We start from the raw sequence: 17,744 nt of genomic DNA on the forward strand, positions 1-17,744 counted from the left end.
TTGGTTTAATTGTTTCGTCGTTGACGTTTTACCTGTAGCGAAACGGAATCGATAGCGTTGGTATTACATCGAAATTAATTCGTAAATTCCATCCATGGCCAACTTCCGCTTTCTTCCGCCAAGAAGAAACATCTTCCTCCGTGGAAAAGCATTCCTCTTAGCTGTCACTGAAACAGCGATCGTAAGATCTCGAACTTCTTCTCTGGAAGTTGCAAATTATTCAGTACGGTAGATTCACTTTGATGCTGGGACGGTTCATTTTGAAGCTCGCTTTGCATTCCTATCGAACAGAAGGTAAGGCTGTTGAATACGTTTGTCGAAATAAGCGTCTGCTTACTCGATTCACCGTCCCTGACCCAGAATACCTGAAAAGCTTATCAGAGATAAGTAGCTTTTAAAACAATTTCCTTGCCCCCTTCAAACTTGCCATTTCCACAAAGCGTTTAACGTTTAACGTCGGCATCTGTTCAGTAACGATGTTCGGCAAATTACGAAACTTTTATAGCGGTAAGATCGGATGGAAATTTTTTAGATTAGCAAAATATTTAACCAAAAAGTTTCCAAATTTACGATAGTATTATCGACCCACCGTACCTACCATGTACGTTCGTCTTACGTTCTTCTTCGTCCTTATACCGTTTCAATAGCCACGACCGAAACATCCAGTCAACAAAGTCACGTATTTACGAGAAATGGCGATTAACGAGCTTGACCTTCCGCGTGCTTCTTTCATCTTGCCGAACGCTTGTCACGATAGCTTCTCGTTTCTCGTTGCTGTATCGTGATAGCACACGGCGTATGGCCATTGACGGTCTCGCGGAATGCAGAGGATTTCCGAGCGGTCTGAAAGAGGCTACGCGAACGGAGGAGCACAAGAGCGAGTTTCATTTTCCTTTGACACGACGTAACACCATCAACGAGTACCGCTATCCCGGAGTATTCTTGTTCTCACGCCATAGTTGCTACTCATCACGTGGGAGTGGTAATATCCGCGGACACGCGTATTCCAAGGGTTTGACTCCTTAAGCGACAGCTTACGAATGCTTTTTATCCGGAATACCGTTAGGGTTAGTCTCGCTGTTCGCTTCTTTTCTGATTTATGTCGTATCTGACGCGGTATTTACACTCGAAATCTGTAAACGACAGATTAATCGGTATAACGCGTTATGAGATAAAGAGGCTTAAATGGAATCATCGCGTTATCAAGAAGCGTTTACGGCGCAACGGGGTAATTTATACATTTTCCCACGCAGAATTATTGCCGTGACATTTCCTGGGTAAAATACGAACGATCATAAAATTCCGCTACGATCATGGCTGCTTGCTCTTTTCCCGATAATGCGAATCGAGAATGATATCTCCCTGTTGTTTTACGAGGACGACATTCTCCAGGCTATTCTTATAAGAAATTCTGTTTGCCCGCTATCGTTCGAATGGAAAGGTCTTTCCTCTTTATGTCGTCGCGCAAAAGAATATATATTTACCGAGAAAAACAAGATCGTAAGCGAACACCTTACTCCTTCTGAAGAATTAAAAGCAATATTATAAATCCTCTGACGTTACGTATTGCGTATATTCTTATAATACGACTTGTTGCAAAGAAATATTCGCAGAAATATTTCCTTTCTTCGCGCAAAAGGTAATTTCGCAACTTGTCATACTGAATTATCGATTTTCTTTACTCTTGAGAAATATCGAGGAATATTTAGAATATCGAATACATACAGAATATAGAAACTGTACGACATACAGACCGTAAATCGGCCAGCAATTCGTTGTTTCCTCATTATTCCTGTAATCATAATCATCGTCGTTGAGATAATTTCAATTTGCGTAAATAGTCAGGAGGAATTTGGAGATGCGAAAATGATGTTACTCAGGCAGCTTCTGTTTCGTCTGTTTATTAGCTCGTTTGATATAACAGCAGGCGGAAGTTTTTGAAAGGAAGAAATGAGAAAATGAAATTCGGGTTTTCCCCGTTTAGTTGATGCGCGATTAATCACCGCTTGACTTGTAAATTATGGAAACGCCTATTTTCCAAATATACCGATCTTCAGGTAGTACGTACATGATGATTCTCGTTTTAACAATTTCTATCAATGGCCATCTGCGGCCTGATAACGCTAAATGGTACAAAACTAAACTTTCGTTGCGATAGATGAAACTGGTGTAAATAAAGTTCTACAAAATAATTCCACTGAACTGGTATAAGTTATAAAGCGAACGCACGTATATTGCCAGTATCATTCGCGTTATATGTCGTACCTAATAGCTTTCATTGTACGAAATTTCATTTGTCCGAAGAAGCTTGAACCAACGACGAACGTACACTAGCTCTATACTGCTAACTTTATTTTAAGTTACCAATTAATTTCAATTTGTCCCATGACGAAGCGCCATCGTGTCGCTGTCACGGAGAGAGGGTTTTAAGAAAACAGACTCCAAACGAATAGACTAGACTTGCCCAATAAATACTTATACAGCGGCGTACATGTGTACATATATGTTCTGGCAAAGGATAGACATTAACATTGAACGCTGCAGAGTACGGACAAATGGTGAACAACGGCCTTCATGGTATCTAATTTCATTTCCTCCGACGATTTCTCGTAATGACGGTTCTCTCTCTCTCTCTCTCTCTCTCTTTCTCTCTCATACGATTTCCTTCGCCGTATTACGAATGGCGCGTGGATCCAACTAAATCGGTTGTCTCTTTGATCGCGCCACGAAGAAGAAAAATAAGAGGAATTATAGAAATCGGACGATCGACGACGTTTGAAAAAAGTAGGCTCGTGATTCGTCTCGTCGAAGCTTGTTAAAATCAGATTAATTGCATTTATAGGCTTCTACGCTATTCGCGAAATCGTGGTTATTTAACTCTTCGAACGCATAGTCGCACACGTGTGTGTGTCTCTCAAATACAGAATGTCGATAACTGGAAACTTGGTTTATTAATATATTTTACGTGATTTCTTTTACACGAGTGTAAATTTCGAAAAAGCGTTTTCGAGAAACGAATGTTACGCTCGAGGTGGATACGCCGTATCCATTTCGCAATGTTATACTCGCTGCAATCTACTATCCTTAACATTAACCTTCGTTTCTCGAAGCTCGAAGGTTCTCGAGCCCCTCTTTATCATCGAGCAAATTCTTGTGCGTACACATCGGATGCACTTGCGTGACATTTCAAGCGCACACGCACACGAGGGCGAGATAAATATATTCGCACGAGCCAAGCGAACCGAACTTACATTTTCAACGCAAAAGACAGTTGACGTAAATTGAATCTTATCCCCTTCGACTCTCTTTCTTCTGTTCTCCGGTCATATGGAAATATCTGGGGAATCTAGTACCTTGCGCCTTCTTTTCCCCACTTTGTAAATTATACAGCGGATGTTGAAAGATCAGAGAATCTTTATATTCTACTCTTAAACTATAACAATGGCCTTGAAGCATTAACGGCTTTTCTCGTCTTTCTCCTTCTTGTTATAAACTAAAGCAAATTTTTATCACACTCGCGGATATAACGCGAATATCTAAAAATTGCAAAATAATCGGAAATAATGTAAAAGATCAAATTTGCAATGATCTCTGAAAAAATATTAATTTCTCGAGGAAACACCGCAGAATTATTGTAAAGGAAAAATTAGGTCAGCGCCGTGGAAGCTCGTAATGAGTTTGCCAAAGAAATTGGTTTCCCCGTAAAAAAAAAAAAACGTAATAAATAAATCGCCTAATAAATAAAAAGGAATCGAATATCGTTGAAATACTTGCGAAAACAATCGTCGGCTATTCTAAATTGCCCTCCATTACTAAAGTTATATCGTGGAACGTCACGAAAACAAGGATTACGCCGCTAAAGAAAAGCATAAGCGCCGGCAAAGTAAATTAGGGCAGGAGATTGAACTTCGAGGAAGTCTGGATTAAGCGAGATAAAATTACACTTTCCCAAAGGAAAAAATACCGGTATTCTCGCTTGAAATTATATTTCATTTACCTTCAAAGAAAAAACTGCCAACTTTGCATTTTATAATTACATCATTGTACAAGTAAATTTCCAAGCGAAAATAACCAACTTGAAATTTAATAATAATTCAATTCTCATTTATCAGTTTTACTTCTTACGAACGTAATATAACGCGACGTACTTGCGCGTAACACCGATATAAAAATCGAATGAAAATGATGAATCGCTGAATAAATAAATCACCTCAAGTTCAAGATATTGGTAAAACGAAAGAATAGCAAGTAGACGCGATTCGTCTTTTCCGGTCGTTCCTTATAATTTTCTTTTAATTTAGAGCAACGTGTGTGTAGGAAAGTTTGCAGCGCCATCGAGATGCTTGAAATTTATATTTTTCATGCTTAAATTCATTTACCTTTTACGATGGGTCGTATCTTTCTACGTATTTCCTTCCACGAGGAAACCATAGAGGTACTCGTCCAGACAATACGAACTTCTCACAGAGTCGTTACATTTTCCTCGAGTCGTTGTACTCTACAACTTTACTATCGTCTTCCTCATCCCTGAAACACGTAGCGCAGAACACAGTCGTATTGGAAAATAACAAAACGTCGATGGGACACAGGTGGTCGATTTCCGACGTAAAATCGAAAATTATTTTACCCTACAAAAATTAGTTTTTAGTTACATGCAAACGCGAGATGACTCGAAAAGGACCAAACCTTCAAAGTTCAAATATCTTCTCGTGTCTTATTTTAATACGTTTTGTCTCTTTCCATAAAACCACTCGACAAATGTGTTTGTATTATTGGTAACTGCTAAAAAAAAAAAAGAAAGGCATTTAACTCAAAAGGGTTGAAAAAAAATTGTCGAAGCGAGATAAAATTAATTCCATCATAACGGTAATAATTTTATCATAGATAAGGCTCGATGAATATCGCCGTGAATAATTCAACGGCTTAATTATGGCTAGGAATATCTTGTACAACTTCCTTTAATTCGCTGATTATCCCTGAGAAAATATTTTGGTATAAATTAATCGGTAATGAAGCATCGTTATTTTACTCGTCCATGAACCAAGACCGATTAACTCGTCTCTATCCACGTGAAAAGTATCAGAAGTTATGAATAAATAATTTTCTCCGTCATCGTTGACTTATAAACCAGCTTAAACGGTTTGCCGAGTTTTAAACAATAAATGTTTCGATAGCAACGTTCAATAAGATTACAATAACGATACGGCTATAGATATTGAAATTAAAGAGGAATATTAAATCCGATAATGATCTATCTAGCAATATTCTTCCGTGAAAGCTGTTCAATCTATTGGTAAATGTATTCTAATTAAAATCTATGTTTCATTGCAGCTTCGATTCAGATATAGAAGAACAACATACTAATAAACATTGATGGACGTAAACGTATCGTATTTAGTTTGCATACCATTTACGTCAGTTAGATGCCGTTTGCGTATCGCGTTTCGAGACACATCGCTATATTAACGAAATTGTTTTTTCCATTAAATCTGCTTTTACGTAAGAACGATTAATACTTGCTGACTAATATATATTTCTTTCAAATTCATCCATCTCCGACAAACTGATTTATCGATACCACGATTACGAAAAATCTGGAACACCTTACCATTTATCATTTTATCGTCCTAACGGATCTTCTAACGTATCCGTAAGTTTCTCAAGGCAAGAACGACGACTACGTTTGAAGTTTGTTCATTTCATGAAAATAAGTTCTAAGGTGTGATATTCGATAAAAGCGGTAAAGGTATGTACCTAATATCCGATAATTTCGTTTCACGTTGTTTCTGTTTTTAAAAAGTTGTGAAATTATTAGCAGAAAAATTATGTAGAAATCGTTTAAACGTGAAACAATGGGTGGTATTTTTATATTTATCTCTTATATTTTTATATCTTTAAATGAAAATTCTATAATACACTCACTGTACATGGCAATATCAATTAATCACTTCGAATATCATTTTATTCGATATACGCCAGATGCTCGGTACGTAGGACAGAAACAATCGATTCTATTTGATTAATTAAAACCGCAAGTAATTAATTTACATGAATAGAACATTGAATTGCACTATATATCGTTCTATTATAAACATGTGTACTGTTAAAGAGTATGCTTAATTGGTTAATGGCAGATTAATCGTTCGACGATAAATATAACAACGTGCTTAATTTATTTGCCTTTATTGAATATTATTAAACAACCGAACATATTTCTAGCGTTTAAATGACACATTAAAATTATGATTTACGATCGTTATCTCACGCACATCTACTTAATCTATTGCAAATACTCAAGAGTAAAGTTATACACGTTCTTCTACACGATTCACGTTAATTCCAAATTCTTAAAAATATTTCGATAATACTTCGATCACACTTATGTTGTCTGGACTAAAGGACTTAAAGATAGCAAACATCGATCCACTTCATAATTCCACTTTACAATTCGATAAAAGAAACGATAAAATATCCGTTAGACTACTTCGTAGGAATACTTAAGATAAATGATAAGAAAATATTTGCCAATAAGTATACAAATAATCATTTTACACACAAGCCTTACGATACTCTAGAAATTACTCGAATCGATAGCGTCGCACTTATCAAACTCAAACGTTTCTAAATATGACGATGGTGCGCGACTAGTCGATAATTTATTAAAAATAGAAACACTGTACATCGTCGTAGTCGATGGTTGACAACAATACCTGCAATTATTCGTTTCTTTACGAAATAGCAAGAATTACAAATTGCCTTATAGCAAGAAATCACGAATACTGTACGAGATTAATAATTCAAAGGGAAAACATATAATTTTATTCGCAACACGACGTATAGGGGATGAATTCTAAAAATAGAGGTCTATCGGTAGGGGGAATTTCAAGAGTCCAAGAGAGAATTTCAAAAGCGGTAAGATAATATTTATTTTATTTTAGATCTACGTGATTTATGGACACGGTCGGAAGAAAAGGTATTTTTCGCGAAAGATATTTTTTACTTTTATCGCTCGTGTTCAACCGCTGTCTACCTTAGAAAGGGTAATTATATAGATCTTATCGGGAAACGAGTAGGAAAATCAGCGAACAAGGGAATCTCTGTAAGCATCGCGACGAATCAACGTGTGCACGCATGTAACGTGTTTCCCATTTACTGATCGGCGACGTTGATTGACAGATAATGGAGATCGATATTTCGAGGCAGCCACGAAGATTCTGTTAGCGGCGTTTGTTCGTCGAACATCTCTCGCTAGACTACACGGTGCTCGTCGTTTCTCGCGCGATCCACCTGTTTAATTAAACGACAGTAGCCGGCGCGCTCGGTTTCATTAAAAATTTAATAGTCGCGATTGCAAATCCATCGACGTATTCGGTTCGATGTAAATCGATCTTTAGCCGAGATACACTGGGCCATACGGGTTACCGTGTCACTGCGAACGATAATGACGATACACTGGATGATCCGTGGCGAGCACCATAATACCAAATGCTATCTATGTTACTGATATGTATTTATTAAATTTAATGCCTATCGATACGTTCGCTGTTCCCGTGTTAAATATAAACTTCGATCGTGCGCCGGATTACCGCGTATCATCTGCAGCTTATTCAATAACGCGCCGTAAATTCGGATTGGCGGTAACGTAATTTAATAGCCTTGAAGCTCACGGAGTGGTATTTAGATCCGTGACAGTTTCTCGACGAGTCGAATCTCCGAATGATCGAAGACGATCTTCAAAGAGCCGGCGTTTGAAGGCGACGGCATTTCAAATATTCATGATTCTTCCTAAATAGCGAAGATCGTGTCGGTATCGAAGTTATTCTGGCGAATTACCAAAGACTTTAATAGCCAGGAATATCGGACAAAAGACGCGTTATTTCATTTGAAACGAATGCAGCCATCCTGCATCTTATAGCACGATCGATCCAAAAAAGATTGAAATTAAGAATTTAACGAAATTTTACAAATCACGTATTCCCGGTATAAATTGCCGGAATAAATTTTCCCATTACGATGTATCAGATAATCGTACGCGGGCAAAATCCCACCAACTTACGAACCAATCCGATACAAAGGAACAGAGATGTATAAAGAAACCTACGCGTGTACGTCGAACAAGCTGGCAAGGTTAAGGAAAGGAAAAAAGAAAGAACGAGCTGATTCCCGATTGTTCGCTTTAAAATCCGACCGTTGCTCGAGAAAAGTGATCGAAGGCAAGGTATTCTGCGTGGAGCGGCGCTACGACTTTACAGCCGGCACGAGGAATAGGGATAGCTGTGACACAGGACCAGGGGAGGTTTTGACGGTATTGATTTCCCAAGCCCGGGACCTCGTACCATCTGTAACTCAAACTGCTCGACTGAGATACCCCTACGTGCTCTAACCGAGCCGTATAAAATCGTACATGCAGCTAACTCTATATCTCGTTCGTTCCATCAACCATTTCGTCAACATTTTGCACCCCATTCTCGCCGGGGTATGCGCGATTTTACTGACGCGTTATAGCACGACAGAAAAGGCGAACGAAGAAAAATTTCTGACGAAAGTTTGAAAGGAAACAGAAGTCGATGGTGCGTCTAAAAGGAAATTGGCAAGCTGCTCGACAGAAGTTGCACAAGTTTTAACGAAATACATATCTGCTCGCGCAGAATACTGGAAACAAAAAGACTGCTTTATTTTACTTTAGTATTACATTAAAGTAGAAGAGCGTTGTCTGAAGTTTTTCATTTGAAAAGTAATTGCCACCCTTAATAGCCAATTTGTGAGTTTAAAAGGACTAGTCTTTAGAGATACAATTTATCAAGCATTCTGTCCTTTTTTATGCCCGAGTATTGCGGATGAAGAATAGATGGTGACACGATAGTGACGTGATAGATTAAAGCTATAGAGCTTGAATAGAGTTTAAAGGACAAATCTTTTTCGGAAAGATGCTTTTTATAAGAAACGGTAGACCATAGCAATGAAAAATGCTTTCAAAGTGAAAGAAAATACCACTTGAAGTAATAGATTCGAATATCTTTGGGATACGCAAAGAAATCTATCCGGCCATAACTTTCCGGTATCGTGTAATATTCGGGTCAAGAAGCTTTCCAAATTTTCCCATTGTTTTACGTGAATATCAATTCCTCAATTTTCCTATCCTCCATATCTTTTCCTTTTTACGTATAAGATTACCCAGCTGTCTAAGCTGGATTCATCCGGAGTTAGTATTTATTCGCAAGTTGGAATTTATTTATTTAAGAAACAATTATAATATCCCTTCTATAACATTTACGTGAATTTCCATTTTCATTTCCCTTCCAGATGGATTTAAACGGTGCAAGCCGAATCTTGGGAATAAGAAAATGTGTTACTACTTCGATCCACGCAATCTGACTGGCTTCGACGCATGTCGCCTACGCATTTTCTCGCTTCATCGTCGAAACAAAGGAAGCCCGGTTACCGGGTCAAAGGTGACAAACCACCAATTCAGAAAATTGCCCTGCTAATACATACATCCGCGCAAAGCATACATAGTTCTATATTTACCTAAAGTGTTTACGAAAATCTACTCTATGAATAGGAAAGAACGTAAGATATAGAAAAAGTTGCACGCAGAAAAAATTACAATTAAACGAACGTAAGAAAACAGGAACGAAAAGAAAGAGCAATTGGCGGTGTATATGCGTGTGCCTTAAATGCATACTATCGATAATTCGATTAATAATTTCGCATGATAATAATGCAAATGATATTCTGCCTCTTTTTTCTTTTTAGAGAAACATGTTCTTCGCTTTTGTCATTTTCAACATTCTTCTTGAATATACGCGAATATATCTCATACGCGATCTTTGAGATGTTTTCTTTAAAATCTTATCACGTACTATGTAACCGTGTTTCCGAAGAAAATCAAAGCTCGTCTTCCATGCGAGCGATGTTTTTAATTAGTTTTACTGCAACCCTAATCAACGACAAGAATTTCTAATAAACTTATGAATTATAAACAAGATGATAATTAACAACTTCGTTAAATTTCTCGAAAGCGAACCTTGATTTATAGTTTATTATTATTTGCGATATATTCGGTTCAAGACGATGCCGAGAAATATCGAGAGTCTCGAATAGTCCCAATTCGGTGAATATCTGAACCGCTACGTTTGCCGACGATACGGCTGTATTAGCGTGCGATCGGAATTCGCGTGAAACTTCAAATAAACTGCAACAACGTCTCAACGAGATAGAATATTGGCTAAAAACACGAAGAACTGGAATCAATACTACGAAATCTACACGCGTGAAATTCATCGTAAAAAGCGAGCATGCCCTCCAGTAAAATTAAATTACTATCACAGCTGCTATACTTCGACAAAAAATTATCACGGAAAGCGCACGTCCGAAACGCAAGAAAATAAAGCGATTGAACGAACGGCGGAAAACTTTGGTGGTTGATCGACAAAAAATCACAGCTAAGAACAACGCTAACGACAAACTTGCAACAAACTGAGGATACGCGAAACTATTTTCAAGCCCGTGTGAAATATACGCCTGTCGATTAGGGGAGCACAGCCGCGAATTCCGATAAAATCGATAGAGACACGACAAAACAAAAATTTGAGAGGCGTTTTGAAAACAGATCGGTACGTGCCGAACAAACAAACAAAGAAAGAAACCGGTATATCCACCGTAAACTAAGAAATCAGCAGACACAGCGGGTTATATCAACAACGGCTGAAGACTCGTCCCAACAACCTGGCTACGAAATTACTGGACATCGCGAGAGAATACGAAAAATTAAAGACATCTTCTACGTCTACCAAATAGATTTAATCACATAAGCTGAGTAACATCACGACGATACGTCTCTGGGTGTGTTCATATTCGTGTCGACTTAAGTCACCGACCTGTGCTGATTATCGTCGTACGATAAATCCCATATACGCAAATTATAACAATAAAGAGAGGAAGAAAATAAAGAATGGGATTGTAGATAGGAGAAGAAAAGAGCGAAAAACCGATAGTGGAGAACGCACGATGAAGGTAGATCGTCTTGCGAAGAAGCTTGACGCGGTAACGTTCGAACGGCGCATATATCCGTGGCGTTAAAAGGAGCCTCCTACCTTTTTACTTTATTTCCGTACGTAATCAATAGGCGTTCGATCGGGTCGGTACATTTCCGAAGTGGCGTCTCAACGTTCAGAGGAGCGCCTCGCCTCCTTTATCGAGGTTGTCGGCGTAGGAACGAGCGAGGAAAGGATACATATAGGGAGCGGGAGCAAGAGGGAAATTGGCAGAAGTGTGTAGACCACTACATCTTCTTCAAGAATCACAGATATCGTATATAAATAACCAACCGCTTATTTATCATGCTCTATCGAGAAAGGAACGGAAAAGAAGAGGTGGAGGCAAAAGGCCATTTTTATACGATCGGTATGGTACACTACCGCTCAAAGAACTCGTAGTCTGATGCTCTTGTTCATTTTTTATAGGATGCATATTTAATTACAAAATAGTTTGCAGTAATTTTGTTACGACGCGATAATATTAGCTTTTTAAAACTAATATGTTACACGGTAAAACTATATCAACTTGCATCGATGAATCGATGAATAAATAGTCGATGTGATTAAAGTTCCTATTAACTTCACTTACTAAAATTCATTTACAGTTTACCACGGGTACTTTTCTTCGCATAATAGAAGCTCACCTTCAGAGACGAAAGAAAAGTCGCTTTAATGAATGAAATTCTCGCTGCAAACAAAATCGATGCTCGGAATTTAAGGCCACAGTGATAAGATACGATAAGTTATATAGTTCGTTCTTCGTAGGGAAGCAATTTTTCAATCGAATATGCCGATAACTATTCTCGTGGTAATAAAATTGTTTCATTTGAAAATATCGCTTGTCATAATATTATTTAAGTCCTTAGCCTTTAATAAAAATTCGGAGATACAATACCCATTTTTACGAGGCCTCATATTTTTGCACATAATAGCTTCTTCCCCCTTTCCAGCGTCATATTGTGCCACATTAAAATACTCCCTCTTAGCTATGGAATAACATAAAATCAGAAAATAAAAATGAATTCGCCATATTTTCGTCTTATGGCTTTCAATTTTCCCAAACTTTCTAACATTTAAGGAACCTTTTATCGTCGTCTTCTTGCACGATTGAACTAACATTATTATCCTTCTTTTGCAAATAACGATGAAAATGTAACGAAGCTTATATTTAGAACGATACTTAATTTTAATTCGTGAAATTGAAGCCTATTAAGCACGAGCTGCGTGTGAAGTTTCAACGTCCTTAATCTGGTACACTGTTTAAACACCGAGTACTACAATACACAACATATATAAGCACTAAAAATGACAAAAATAAAAAGATAATCAGGTAAAGTATAAAAATCGTTGTTCTCTGCGCCTGGTTTATTTACGCTGCTTCCTACAGTTTTAATTACGTCGCATCCGATTATAGCGTTTATATGATAAAGTAGCGGCGATTATTATAAGTCAGCAAGCAGACATACGTATGCATAAAGGACCTTTGTATTCACATAAATGGAGAACATATGCAACGTCCAATGATAAAGGAAATTAATATTTCAGTTAACATCTGGTAAATTCGAAAATTACTTCTGAATCTATGTTCGTTATAAGCTTTTACTCTACTTGAATAAGTATCCTAAAGTTCGGACGGAGCTTTTTCGTTGCGCTGTATTTTCGAAGAGGACAGATTGCCTCGGGGTAACTCCACGCTTCGATATTGATAAGATTCCAAGTTCACTGGAAAGGTTATTGGGAGAAAAAGTGAATTATATTCGGAATCAGAGCATGTACAATACCATACAAAACGATTGGATGTTTCCAAAAGAAATTGACTAAGTTCGTTCGAATAGTCGTAAACCGTAATGTTCATCGATGTCTTCTGAAACTGTTATATCGCGTAGAATAAATTGTAAGTACGCGAAATTATTGCTACCTCCTTCTATCTCTCCCTCTCTCTCTACTCAGATTATCTTCTATTAATAATATTTTCTATAATCAATGTAAAACATATTTACTCTGTTAAAGGATGGCGAGTGAGCTTTATATATAACGAACCACTTGTTTATCGAACATTTCTAATAAAATCAACAACGTTAATATACGTGCATTTTCATACTATTTATTCGAAATAGTTGGGTTTCTTAAATTGAGGAAATCAAAGAATTTATACGACAATTTATAGCGGACTCGAAGTTATATTAGTACAATTAGAATATTCTTATGCCACTACGGAGAGAGCTCTTGGAATATTTAAAAATCTAAACGCGTTGTATGTATAAATTAGCCATTTAATGAAAATATTACTTTATCAAACGGATGACAGCCACTGACTAATTTGATTTATTTTCCTTCGTTATTTCTTGACGGTATTCTCGATATTCCTCGTAACTTTATCAAGAAATTTCATTGCGTATCTTTCGCGTTCGACGTTGTTGCGAGGGCGCGCGAAGAATCTTCTTCGAAACGAAATGAAAAGGGAAAATAATGCTCGGCGGGATAAATGTGAAAGTTCGAGTTTTATTTGCTATCAAGTTTTCGCGGAGGAATACGCGTTTATTAATAACACAACACATTTTCCTTGAGAAGCGCAGGCATCGCTTATAAATAACCAACTTATTTGTCGTAGCCCAAGGAAAAAAGACAGGATCGCTATTGTGGTGTATTTTTAAAAAAAACGACACACAAGGGGAGAGACTGGAAGCCGCTTTTTACAAAACGTCGGATACTACGGGCGATTTACCATCGCTATGACAACGGAACAAAACGCCCGTTGAAAATTATGTTTTTCGTTACGTCCATGAAACGACACGATGAATCAATCGGTTACTGCAAAAGATAGCGATAATATAGATACGCAGCTCGGATTCAAATAACATTTGACTCAAATTACGATTGAACTTTAGAGAAGATATATACACATATACGTAAAACTTGTTGGAAAGAAAGCATTAGCGCTCTAATAAAGAATTTGAGACACCTGATAAAATCGCTGATTGTTCGTATCGTAAGTAACGTAATTATTAATATTAATTTTTTTACGAAAAGTCAAAGATGTCGGATGCCAGAAAGGCAAAAAGTCTTGTCGATAAAGGAATAACCAGTTTCCAAATCGTTCGTTCGAAAGGAAACACGCGTGCAAAACCACGCTTAAAATTCGTTGATTTATTCGTCTGGCGGTGGTCCATTTCGCTGTAATTTTCCTGCTTGGAATTTATCTGATAGGTGGCATTAAAACGCGATCGAGCGGTCTCGTGGTTATTGATCAACGTGATTGAAATATTTATAAAATCCAAGGAAATTCGCGATCGACCTTTCCGAACGAAATCACTGCCCTCGTGTCGTCGCCGTGGCGAATTCTAAGGTGGCCTGAAATAAATGTCCGTAGGCGTAGTAAGCACGAGCAAAGCCCGCTTGCACGTAACATAACGTGACGTAGTCCCGTGAGGGTCCTCGTTATGGGGATTTGGCGAGCCGTCTTCCCGTTTAAATATCATTTCAAACGGCTATAATACGTTGCATGACGAAGAGAAACACGATAATAACACGTGCAGAACGCAGGAACCAGAGCGACGAATAAACGGAGACGAGACCTTGAAGTGCATCGCGGAAGCTTAAACGTCTAAAGAAATGGCCAGAGTAGGGAGAGAGAGATGTGGAGAGGGAAAACCAAAGGAGGGTGAACTCGGAAAATCTGGCAAAGATTACGGAATATTTACCACGCCACGGTCCGTCTACCTTTTCGTTTGTCACCGCGTATCCACGTCTAACGACGACCACTCAAACTACCCCCGTTTTAATTTTCAATCGGACAATCGTCGCGCATTTAATTTTTGCCTACAAAGAAATAATTAAAACGGCCACGAATTATAAAAACAGAATTGAAGTTCGCAGCAGCTCACTGACTAGCAACTTGTGTAATTAACGTATGCAGAGAAGAACTCAGCCAGTAAATCTGATAGACCGATCGATAGACGCTTCCTCGATGGAAAGATCGTCTGCGTCTATGTGATATTCGACTGTACATGAAATACAAAAAGTTATCTATAAGAAACGACGTTTTTCGTAAAAGTTGTCAAGCTCGGATAAGCTGTTAAAAATATTTAGAAATCGTAATTACAAATAAACGTCTCTTCCGGAAGATGTAAAAACTTATTTTTCTTGTTCGAAAGGAATTATAAGATGTGAAAGAATAAAAAAACTATAAGAGAATAAAAGAACTAAACATATGCGTAATGCGCCAACGAAATGTCGTCATGGACAATGGCGATAAATTAATCACCACGTTCAGCTGAGAATAGTGACGTTGCCTTGTTTTTCATCAAAACAATTTAGCGTAGAAGATCAGAGTATCGCGAAGGATTACGTGTATAATGTGTTGCGAATTAACAGCCTACGGCCACTACTTTGTACTAAAAATAGTGACAAATTTATCATCCGTCTTCCTCGTGAAACTTCGAAGAAAATAGCTGCAAAGCGTTTACGACATACGAGTATTCGCTTAATCCAACTTCTGTATTTTGAGAAAATTTTAGAAAAATGTTATCGCGATGACGAAAGGATTAGATAAACGCAAAAAAGGACAAAAGCTGAACGGCTGAGAAACACCATCGTTGTTCAGAAACTTCCAAGAAGTACACTTGAACGTATCGGAAACCCGAACGAGGCTACGAGGCATCGTGGAGGAATACTTAAAATTTTCCGCTGCAAAGGAAACGACCATGATCGTCGTATTCCTCTCCCTACTTACGCAAACCACACGACGAACAAACGAATAGATTCCATACGAAGGAGAAACAGATCCACCAGACAAAGATAACGCATATACGTGTACTCGCATGGTTTCCGCCGGTTCTTCGGTCACTGCTTTCGTTCATCCTAACCCATCTCTATATCTATGTTCTCGTCGGTTGACAATTTCGTATGTTTCTGGTAGGACGAAACGTGGACAACTTGGCCAACTAGGTCTCGGGTGTTAGGACTAGGGCAAGATACGTTTTGCGGTCCTTGTACCGGACTGCCCGACCGAATTTAGTTTCCTGTACGGATAAATCTATTTCCCGCGCTGCCAGATACCGCGTGGGATGAGACAGCGTCTGTGACTTTGATTAATTCGAATTTCGAACACACGAATTCGATGCTTAAAATATTTTCAAGCGAAACAGTGGAAACTGCTACGTTCGTGAATTCAACTAGCTAATGTTATATATGTATTTACTGCGAAGGAAGAAAGTGGTAGGAGATGGTTCATCGTGTAAGGATCGTACGATGGACTGCGATTTACTGGAACAAATTTATACCGGTATTTATATTGACATATATACGTGTAGATTCGTTGAGCGTGCGCAAAGTTGAAGAAAAATTCGGCAACGTGTAAACAAATTGCACGAAATCGGCATCAACGGTTGCTAGGTACCTCGACGAAGAAGCAGTCGTACAGTTATGCGAAAAAATGTTAATCGATAAATTTAAATACGTAATAATAATATATAATAGATTAATATCAAGTAAAAGAAAAGGCGTTTCCTCCGATGATTAACATTACTTCCAAGAATGAACTTTACGATTAATTATCAGTCGAGCGTAAAATATGCGATGCAAATAGATAACTTATCGTAGACTTTAATCTTTGGCTGTACGTTTAAAGGAAAATAAAATTCGCGATAAACCATTTCTATGAAAATCTCTTACGAGTCGATAGTTCCGTAATCGTATCCGATAGAATATTTCAAACAGCCGTGTTTCAAACACGAATGTTACGTTGATCAACATCAGGGAAACAGATCTTTTCTGCGAAAAAGAACAAAACGAGAAAAATATTATCTCTCGGATCGTGATGAGAATAGTCCCGTTTGCAAACTGTTTCGATGAATTTCAACAAACGTGTTAACCTATGCGATCTAAATCCGTTTTCAAGCGTCGGTATACAAAATAAAATCAAATACGTATAACGATACCACACGTCTGTTACGGATCCTATCGTAACTATATCGAATGTCAATTCACACAGAGGCAGTTAAATCCATCGGAATACTTATCGAAACGTGACAGGCCATGCGAAACGCGCACCAAGTGTATGTATACGTTTGCGGTCTAGCGGATATTCGCGGCTATCGATGATATCCGGCGATGTCCTTGCCCTGATAAACGACGAGATACCTGTTTATCCGAATAATCGCGGCTTTATCTTCTGGTTCATGCAATCTCACGTTTGCTAAGTGTAATAAAAATTCGGTACTTTCAGTTTTCACTTCTACGAAGAAAACGTGTATCTGTATCCTTCACGATCGAAATATCTTTTATCATTGAACCGCGAATATGAGAACCGCATTTATGAGAAAGACGCGGAAATGCACGGAATACGCGTAACACGCAAAAATGTATATCGCATGAAATATCGAAAAGATAATGGTACTCGTTGTGGTATTTAATATCAGAATTTAATAAACAGATCCATGCTTAGGTTTCGTTTCTGCGATTGTATTCGCTTATAAATTCGTACAAACGTTTCCTTTTTACTCTTTCCCGTCGCTAAAAACCCGTTGATAAAGGTAGAAATAACGAGAGAAATAATCCTGGTAAAATATAAAACCAAAGACACAATACCCTTTTCTACACCCAGCACACATATAAAAACCAGTTTTCATTTTTTTTTACTTCGTTCGTTTCATTTTCATTCACGGGTATTTTCCTTTTTCTCCTTACTCACCCTCCATTTCTTTC

At 38.0% G+C, this 17,744-nt stretch overlaps 2 long non-coding RNA genes across 4 annotated transcripts in view; one reads left to right on the forward strand and one right to left on the reverse strand.

The window, feature by feature from the left end:
• The window catches only part of LOC110120135, a 29,406-nt gene that overhangs the window by 5,837 nt on the left and 5,825 nt on the right, over positions 1-17,744 (reverse strand). The window contains exons 1-2 of one of the 3 annotated variants that reach the window (XR_002308759.2): positions 4,380-9,915; positions 33-280 (exon numbers count right to left, since the gene is read on the reverse strand). This is a non-coding gene — a long non-coding RNA (uncharacterized LOC110120135). Of the gene's footprint in view, positions 1-32; positions 9,916-17,744 lie in introns of those variants that run through there. The other 2 variants (XR_007227721.1, XR_007227720.1) reach the window with 2 other exon arrangements.
• LOC125387169 lies at positions 10,154-13,650 on the forward strand. The gene is made up of 2 exons (XR_007227722.1): positions 10,154-11,406; positions 11,645-13,650. It is a non-coding gene; the product is annotated as an uncharacterized LOC125387169 (long non-coding RNA).

The sequence above is a fragment of the Bombus terrestris genome, chromosome 2 (assembly GCF_910591885.1).
Source record: "Bombus terrestris chromosome 2, iyBomTerr1.2, whole genome shotgun sequence".
Taxonomy (NCBI): domain Eukaryota; kingdom Metazoa; phylum Arthropoda; class Insecta; order Hymenoptera; family Apidae; genus Bombus; species Bombus terrestris.